Raw genomic sequence first — 9,501 nt, forward strand, 5'->3', positions numbered from 1 at the left:
CCACTGAGGCTTATACAAAAATACTCCAAATGTTGTAGAGGAAAACACACGTAAAACTCAGTATGAGCTGCAAGCTCAGCTCCAAGTCCTAAGTACGTGGCCAATTCATTATGCCTGTGTTTGAAGCCCATTTGCAGTTGTATTTGATGTATTGTCTGTGGGGAGACGGTGAAATTTGCCAGCCTTCAGACTAACAACTGAGCCTAATTTTTCACCCAGTGATTCTAAAGAAGTTTCTTCTTGGCAGAGGTTTGGGCAAGGAACAGTTGAAATTGATTGTGGCAAATGGTGTGGGAAGAAGTGATACAGTCTTTACCACCAAAAAACACAAGTGAAAGGTGAAGTGAACATAATCATGTGGAAGAGTCCCTGGCCCCTTGTGAGATTTTGGTCCCTGCCAAGCATTCTGGACCCCCCATCATCATTCCCAACTGCAGAGGCCTTGAAACCTAAGCCTTCCAGCATGCACAATCTCAGATCCTGCCAGGTGCATCTCAACAAAGCCTTGCTTCAGGTTTTAAACATTGTTATTATGATTTGGGGAATCATGATGAGCCAAAGCTTACTTGGGCTGTGATGGCATTTACAGAAAGCTTCCAGGCTTTCATCTCCTGCTTTGCCACCCCCCCCATCCCCCCGCTCTGCTCTGCTTTGCTTTAGCTTCAAAGACTTCACCCAGTGAGGGAATTGACCTTCCAGTGAAAGCTTCAAGGGCTGAACCCTCTTGGCCTCCATCCCTATCCTACTGCATGAGAAAATGAAATACTCATCACAGCTCTCCTTAGAGATCTTCTGTAGCATAAAATCAGAATTGGTCCTAAGATTTAATTTTGGCTTCAAAAGTCAATCCGACATTCCCAACTGAACAATGCCCACTTGAAAAAGGTAAATAAATAAGATTTTCTTAAAGCAGCATTCTCAGAGCTTTGGGTAAATATTCTCTCTGATGGGTTCCAGCCTCCCTGTAAAGAGAGAGGACGCTGGGAAAATGATTGGTCAAGTGAGCAGATTTCATAGGAGTTCTTATTGCTGTTGTTTGTTTGATGTAATGGGGGTTCCATCTGAGAAGAAGGGGTTTCAGGCCATCTTTCAGGATCACCTGGAGGTGATCCATGTGGAAGAGTTGATTGACATGGGTGGAGATGGGAGAAAGAAGTGAGGTCACCATTGGTCTCAAGGCTAGGGTCTGAACCCTGGGGTGAAATGCTGAAGGAGCATCTGTGCATCTCAGGGAGCCCCTGTCAATACTTTGAGGGCCAGTGGACAAAGTGGGGTACGTGCAGAGCCAGGCAGATTTGACTCACTCCAGCACAAGCACACAGTGTGGCTTCTGCTCTGGAAAGAAGTTGAGAATGCAGGACCCACACATGGGGCAGGTTGCAGGCAATGGGCTGGAGGATCTGGGTTCAAAACCTTACTTTGCTTCTTCCTAACTGACTTTGGACAAGTCCCCTCACCTGTCCGTGCCTCAGTTTTCTTGTCTGTAAGCCAGATATATTAATAATGACCACCTCCTAAGTTTGCTATGAGGAATAAGTGAGTTAATACACAGAGAGGGCTTATCTGGGTATATAGGAAGTGTTTGCTAAATGTGTTGCATTCTTGCTGCTGTTATAGGTTTCCAGCTTTGAGGAGCCACTGGGTGACACCATCTATCATATACATTAATGTCAAAGTTATTCCAGCAAGAGCCACTGAAAAGCAACCTAGAGCAAACATACCCTGAAAGAGTCATTTGAGAGCTGATATGAAACCTCCTTGGGACTCCCAGCAGAACCTGGGTGACACTTTGGTGGAATGGGGTGGGAGGGAGCAAAAAGGCCTTTATTATACAGATAAGGGTGCCTGTCAGTGGAGTAGATATGACCACTGTTAATCATGACCTTGTTAGACTCAGCTTTGGGAGCCTGGGAATATCTGAGTTACCCAAACAAGAGACTGGCAGAAACATAGACGACACAGCTGCTGAACGGTTTAGCACATTCATACTCCCCAGGTTCAAATCCCAGATCTGCCACTTCCTAGCCATGTGTTTTGAGTGAATTAATGAAATCTCCCTGTGCCACAGTTTGACTCAATTGTAAAAATAAAAATAATAGTCCATACTTCATAAAGTGAATGTTGGGTTTGCAAAAGATCATTAAAGAATATCCTTAACATGAGTGCACAATAAACATCAAAGAGCCAAACTAGCAGATTAGGAACAAGAGGTTCTCATGTGCAAAGGCTTAGAGGTGGAGAGAGAGCAGAGGCGCAGGGATCAGTGAGGCAAGGTGTGAGGTTGTAGCTGCTCTGGGACCCACAGGCCTGTCCTGGGCTCATGGGACTTCTTTTACACAAATAGAGTGATGATGAGCAGGAAAGGGATGTCTGGGATCCTGATAAATGACCGTGATTGTATCTATGTCACATGAGCTAAATTGTAAGCCTTTTGAGAGCTGGAACCTTGTTTTTCCTACACATAGCACCTGCCGCTATCCCCAGCACAGAACAAGTGCTCAGTTGGTGGTTATGAGATGTTAAAAGCACTGAACAAAGCTCCAGATTGGGAATTTGGTCCAGCCTTGGCCTTTACTGATTCTCTCTAGGACCATGACCAAGTCATGCCATTGATGCCCAGCTTTTGTTGGACCAACAGAAATTATGGAAGGGACTTCAGAGACGAAGAAACAGAGGTCCAGAGGATAGGAAGAACACAGTTAATGTCAAACATTAAGTTAGAAATAGAGTAAGGGCTAGAAACCATTCCCTCTGCTAAGCCCAGTTCCCATTCCCACCTGATTTCTCACAGGGAAGATGAATGATTTTTGCTGTAGAGTTCAAGATCATATTCTCTGTCAAGCTTGCATATTTATTTTCAATGAGTTGGTAAATTCATCTCAAGACTGCATTCTTCCAGGGGCGCCTGGGTAGGTCAGTGGTTGAGCATCTGCCTTGGGCTCAGGTCGTGATCCTGGGGTCCTGGGATCAAGTCCCACCTCAGGCTCCGCACAGGGAGGCTGCTTCTCCCTCTGCCTATGTCTCTGCCTCTCTCTCTCTCTCTCTCTCTCTCTCTCTCTCTCTCTCTCCCTCTCTCTGAGTCTCTCATGAATAAATAAAATATTTTTTTAAATTAAAAAAAGACTGTATTCTTCCAAACCAACTTGGAGAATAATAATAAGCAGTGATATGAAGAAGATAGCAATCCTATATTACAAATGAGGAAACCCAGCCTCAAAAAAGCTGAATTCACTTGCCCAAGTTCACACACCTGGTAGGGAAGCTGCAGAGTAGGAATCCAAACTCAGAACTTCCTGAATCCAAAAGCCGTGTGCTTTTCTCTCTACTGAAAGTGGATTCTGAGTGGTAGTTAGGGCACTTTGCCTGGAGCACAGGCTTCTGTTGGAGGTCTGGAATCCTGCCCTCACAGAAAGACCACTAAGACAGAAGACTATAGTCTGGGCTGATAGCTCCACCATTCTGAAGGTTTGAGGCCATCTTAGTGAGCATGGCTACTTGGGAAAACCCATGAAAATCTGAAATTCTTCCTTCATGCTCTCCCCCTCTCCTTCTCTGAAGGGCAGTGGGCCTGTAAGAACAACCTTAGCTCTCACCACACCCCTCACTGATTTGGATAAACAGAAGTTAAACAGAAACGCAGCTTCATGGATTCATAACTTAGAAAACTGAGGGAAACTAGGGCAAGCTCTGGGCTGTGACAGCAGATGCAGCACAGGGGTTGCTGATCACCCTCAAGTTAAACGGCCTCCAGAGACTCTCCACAATTCTTTCCTCCCAGCCCCAATCCTTTTCAAGAAAATCAATGCTTTCATTTTGCTGGAACTGAAATTCACATTTAAATCCCCATTACATCATAAAATATGTCTCGTGCATCCGCACACATTTACCAAATGTATTACTGTCTTTTGCATTTTTTTCCATAAAGATCTATCTTAATCCAATATTGCTCCATCTCCATTAAGGCAACTCCTTTAAAGGCTATTCCTGTATGAATACTCCTGAAGTGCCTGCAATTTTGCTCCCTGTCAGCTAGAGAACTCTAGAAATAAATGGTAGCTACAATTTAGTGAGCGCCTACTATGTGATATGTATCTTATAAATGGTAAATTATGTTATTTAGGCTGTAAGTTTGGTTACTAAAATAGACAGACCCACATTACAGCAGTCAAATGATACTGAATTTTATTTCTCTCTTATTTAGCTGACTAGGAGTAAGCTGTCTAAGGTGAGTGAGGGCTCCAAGCTGTCAGAAATCCCAGGTTCCTTCTATCTTGTTGCTCTGCCATCTTTGGGTATTGCCATCATTCACCTTTTCCAAGATGGTGTGTTGCTACCTTTCAGCCAGCTAGTAAGAGGAACGTAGGAAAGAAATTCCCCCTTTCCTTTAAAGTCATGAACTTATTGGTGGCATAGCTGCACATTTCTCATTAGCCAGGACTTAGTCAAAGAGTATGACCAGCTGCAAAGGAGGCTGGAAATTATAGTCTTTAATTCAGATGTCATGCACCCAGTTGGAAGTGAGAGGCTCTATTAGTATAGAAGAAGAAGATAATAGATATTAGGATAACACAAGCAATATGTGCCACATAAGGTGATCCTAAATGAGACTAGACCGCAAGATTTTTGAACCTGTGATAAGTACAGGCTAAAAATTAGATGTTGTAATAGAGGAACAGCCTCATCTAGACTGGGATGCCCATGCCCCATTTCCAACATTACTTACTATGAAATAACCTAAAATATGGGATGTAGGATTGTTCTATCTGTGTGGTAGGACCAAATTACAACACTGTGAGTGGGGATGGAGTTTCCTCTGAAAAGAAGGAATGTTCCCATAGTCAAACCTCTTTAAGAGTGGTCAATCCTGAAGAAAGAAATGAGGATTCTGAAAATAGGTTTTAAGTGAGAGGAATGGACTTCTCTCCAAACCGGGGGTCAGTTCGGCCTGGACTCCACAGTATAGAGATGCCTAGAATATTTCTGGTGAAGGAAGGAGGGAACTCAGGACCAGGCATGGAAACACAGGCTGAAAGAGAGAACAAAGCCAGGCAGTTAAGGGAAGCTGAGGACAGCTGGACCTGTTCAGTTATTGTAAATAATTTCCTGTTTTGCTTCTTTTCAACTAGTCCCAAATTGTCAGTAAAAGCTTGTTAATAGCTACATCTTGGTGTCTGTTCTAATGTGGAGAATAAAGGCAAAGTATCTGCCCCACACTTAGGATGAAGTAGACCTACCACTCTGGCCTTTCTTCAACTCCTCAAAAATGCCACATTTATTCCCACCTCAGGGCCTTTGCACACACCTATCTGCTTGGAATGCCTGCCCCCAGCACCCTTGCCTATACGCTCCTGCTCACCCTGAGCTATCATCTAGGATGTCACTTCAAGAAAGCCCTGCCACGCTCTCCTAATCCTTACTTACCCCTGCTCCCCTGCCCCAAGACTCAGTAAGTTTTCCCTGATACTCTCTATTTATCATATTTTTATTTGTAATAATGTATTTACTCATGGCATTGTTTCATCAGTGTCCTTATTCTCTACTATATTATAAATATCACAGGGATCAGGAACTACGTCCAGTTTTTCTCACTTCTGAATGTCTAGCACCTAGGACACTACCTGGCACATGGTAGGTACTCAATTAACATGTGTTGAATGAATGAATGAGAACAGTGCCCCACTCCTGAGGCCATAGTAACTCTGGGTTCATCAGCAGAGGACAGCTTTGGCCACCAGAGTGTTGACCCTCATAGGGCTTTGACAAGGAGGCAGCACTATGCTGGCATGCGGAAGAGACTGGGATGGAATCATTGGTGGTTCAGAAGGGCCCTTAAAAAACCTCTCAGAAATACTTGAGGAGACACACTGGGGCATATGTGGCTGAAGCCAGTGGTTCTCATGTTCTCATCATTTGGATTACACACATGGAAGTAATATCATCTAATTCTCTATCCATACTATGAGAGGGATTTTATTTTTATCTCCAATTAGCAGATATGAAAACTGAGGTTCAGAAATGTTTGGAAACATTTGTTTAGAAATATCTGGAAACCCAAGGTCACACAGTGAGTAAATGGAGTCTGGGTTCAAACCCAGGTCTGCCCATCTCCAAAGACTATCATCATTCCCCATGCTACCCAGAGGGGGAAAAAGGATATGGGAAAAGCCTCACAAAAGTCAATTCACAGTAATGACTCCACTGATAAATTTTTCCAGCTGATGGCTTCTCCATGATGACTTTTCTTCTGCATGAACGTCTCCTTGGCTGACTGCTCCCAGACCACTCTCTGAGAGCCTCCACCATTTAAACTTAACACTGATTACTTTTCATGAAGTTTGGTTTCTGCTAGGCTCTTTGCCTTCTGCAATCAGAGTCTCAGGTTTCCAAATCTGAAGGCTGTTATTGGGGTTCCCCTGAACTGCCTCTCTCTCAGCCTAAATGGGATTTTTTTCTCTCATAACAAGTGTGCTTTTGGGTTCTGTCCTCTGAAACATAGCACTTTATCCATGCCCCTCAAGGGTTAGCATCCCAAAAGGAACATGCTAAAATGGACCCAGTTTTTCCAAAGGGCAGTTTGTGTCTCTAAAGCTTCTAAAATGTGCGTCTATTTTACCCAATTACGAGAGTTTATCTCAAGAACAAATCAGACAGATGTGCAAAGATGCCAGATTATGGACTTTTTATCAGCAGAAAAGTTTGCAATAGTAAAAATATGGAAACAACGAAATATCCAATAATAGGAGATTGGTAAAATAAATGGAGATACAATCATATGCAATGCAGCCATTAAAAAGGACAATGTAGGGATCCCTGGGTGGTGCAGCGGTTTAGCGCCTGCCTTTGGCCCAGGGCGCGATCCTGGAGACCCGGGATCGAATCCCACGTCGGGCTCCCGGTGCATGGACCCTGCTTCTCCCTCTGCCTGTGTCTCTGCCTCTCTCTCTCTCTCTCTCTGTGACTATCATAAATAAATAAAAATTTTAAAAAAAAGGACAATGTAGACTTTTACTAATGGTGAACAATATTCACAGAGAAAAAGTAGGTTCAGAAGCTAATTGTAGAATATGATTTCATTTCTGTTAAGATACAGATTTATTTGTTCATACAATAAAAATATATCGAGCAGTTGCTGTTTAACAGGTGCTATGCTAAGAGCTATGGGTATAGGCAATGAACAAAATAAAAGGTGTCTATCAGGAGATTAACAATCCACTGAGCATTCTCTTCTGGTGATCACTAACGACAGTGGCTCAAAAAAAAAAAAAAAAAAAAAAGGACAGTGGCTCAAACTCTCTGAGCCTCAGTCTCCACATTAATCAAAAAAGGATAATAACATTTACCTACAGCAATGTAGGAAGATCAAATATGTATGAATATAAGGGTTCAATAAATGTAAGGTATACACTATTTATCATGCCAAAATCAACTACTTCCTACTATTCCCACTCTACTAGGGGTTACTGTGATTTTTATGTAAAGACCCTAAGACTACATCTCAAATTCTAGTCTCAACGTAATCATCAAATATCTCTGTAACCCAGGGTAAATGATTGCATTCAGTCACTTCAGTCAGTCAATAATTCAACAAACCCTTATGAGCACCTACTATTGTCTTAGCATATAGGATTCTGTGCTCTCTGGCCCCCTCTGCCCTCTGCTCCTATCATTGGCCTCTCAACATTGACCTCCCTGAAGTTCCTTCAACCTGTCATTTGCTCTCATTTCAGTGCTTTTGCTCTTGTTGTTTTCCTCTGCCTGAAATATTCTTCCTTCTGGATGTCATGACTGGATCTTTCTATCTTTCCAGTCTCAGCTTAAATATCTCCTCTCAGAAAAGTCCTGAGCATCCTAGGGCATCCTAGGGCATCCTAGCCCTCCTGCTCATGACTCTATTGTCTTCATAGTGTTTACCACTATCTGATAGGATAAAATTAATTTTCTTATTATCTGTCTTCTCCGCTACAATGGAAGCTCTAGGAGAGCAGACAAACATCTAGTATTTCTACTCCATTTGCTGTACCCCAGACCATAAAACTGTACCTGTCACATAGCAAATGTTTAATAAATTTTCTCAGGTGAATGAATGAATGAATGAATGAACATCCCTGGCCTCAAGCTAAGGCAAAGGATATAATAGTGAGCAACACACATATATAATCTTTTATAATCATCACCTTGCAATGCCTGATTTCTCATTCCTCTGAAAGGGAATTATTCTTGTCCCTGTCTTACCTAAGGATTCTTTATAGTTATGAAACCAGTATTCATTTAAATATGCACAACCTCCTATCAGATCCTTTCTCCAGGACTCTCCTCTGCCAGAGTGCTGAGTAATTATCCTTTAGAATCTACAATGGCTCCAAATTTTGATTAAATGCTTTTTTGGCTTTCAAAATCCTAGGCCAGACTATTAGGCTGTGCTCTGCTATGGCATTACCCAGCACAGTGATTGACTGAGACAGACTTTGTCTCCCTCTTACTTTGCAGCTATTTCCTTGAGTATTTTGATCCGGGTGAGAAGTATGACATTATTGATTTGCTCTGCTCCACTCACCAACTGCCTCATCTGCAAGAGCAGGAATCTTTATGGCTTCAATAATTTCCCAGAGTGCAAAGAACTCTTTTATATTTTTTGCTTGGCGCTTTGCAATTCTGTAAATTTTTTATGGACTCTGAGGTTAAGTTTCATCCTTTGCTCGCAGGCTCATTGTGACGTCTGCTTGTGCTCCAAGAAAAAAACCTGACCCTTTTGTATCCAGTCACGTCCCACCCTATCCTTATCTTTAGAGAGGGAGGGAAAAAAGAAGAGAAAAAACAAACAGGATTTTAGAGTTAGATCCTATAGGGTTTTTTTTTTTTTAAGATTTTATTTTTTAAGTAATCTCTACACCCAGTGTGGGACTCAAACTTACAACCCCAAGATCAAGAGTTGCATGCTCTACCAACTAAGCCAGTCAGGCACCCCGATCCTGTACTTTTTTTTAACTGAAAAGAAAAAAAAAAAAAGGAAGCTCAGAAAGGTTTAGTGACTTGCCTAAAATAACACAGCCAATAAGTGGAAAAATACTCTTCTGCTTCTGGTATGAACATTGGTTGTCACAAATATTTTGGTTCTTTTCCTCCTGAGCACAAATGAAAGGAGTCCTCCTCTCTACCCCATAAGGACATATGACTTGCAGTGGCCAATGAAATATGAGTGGAAGTGAGCTGTGCCAATTCCAGGCGGATGCCTATAAGAGCTGTTATATAATTCATCATGTCTTTCCCACCTCCAGATGGTAAAGGTTCTGTCTACCCACATCCCAAAATGAAGTCAGTGACCCAAGAACTCATACAGTATAAGCAATTAGTAAATCTTTATCATTTTAAATACTACTATTTGGAGCTGTTTGCTACTACACATAACCTACCTAGCTCATTCAATTTCAGAGCCTCCCAGATAAGATCATTTGCAAGTCTTTAGGAAATAATTTTGGCTGAATTATCTGGAATATTTGGACA

At 42.2% G+C, this 9,501-nt stretch overlaps 1 long non-coding RNA gene across 1 annotated transcript; it reads right to left on the reverse strand.

Annotated features, from left to right (window-relative positions):
• Positions 1–4,170: 4,170 nt before the first annotated feature.
• Positions 4,171–9,056, reverse strand: LOC112679071 (uncharacterized). Its single transcript, XR_003148094.3, has 3 exons — positions 8,555–9,056; positions 4,845–5,026; positions 4,171–4,527 (listed from the first exon to the last, which is right to left on the reverse strand). It is a non-coding gene; the product is annotated as an uncharacterized LOC112679071 (long non-coding RNA).
• Positions 9,057–9,501: the final 445 nt, after the last annotated feature.

Source organism: Canis lupus, chromosome 6 (assembly GCF_003254725.2).
Source record: "Canis lupus dingo isolate Sandy chromosome 6, ASM325472v2, whole genome shotgun sequence".
NCBI lineage: Eukaryota > Metazoa > Chordata > Mammalia > Carnivora > Canidae > Canis > Canis lupus.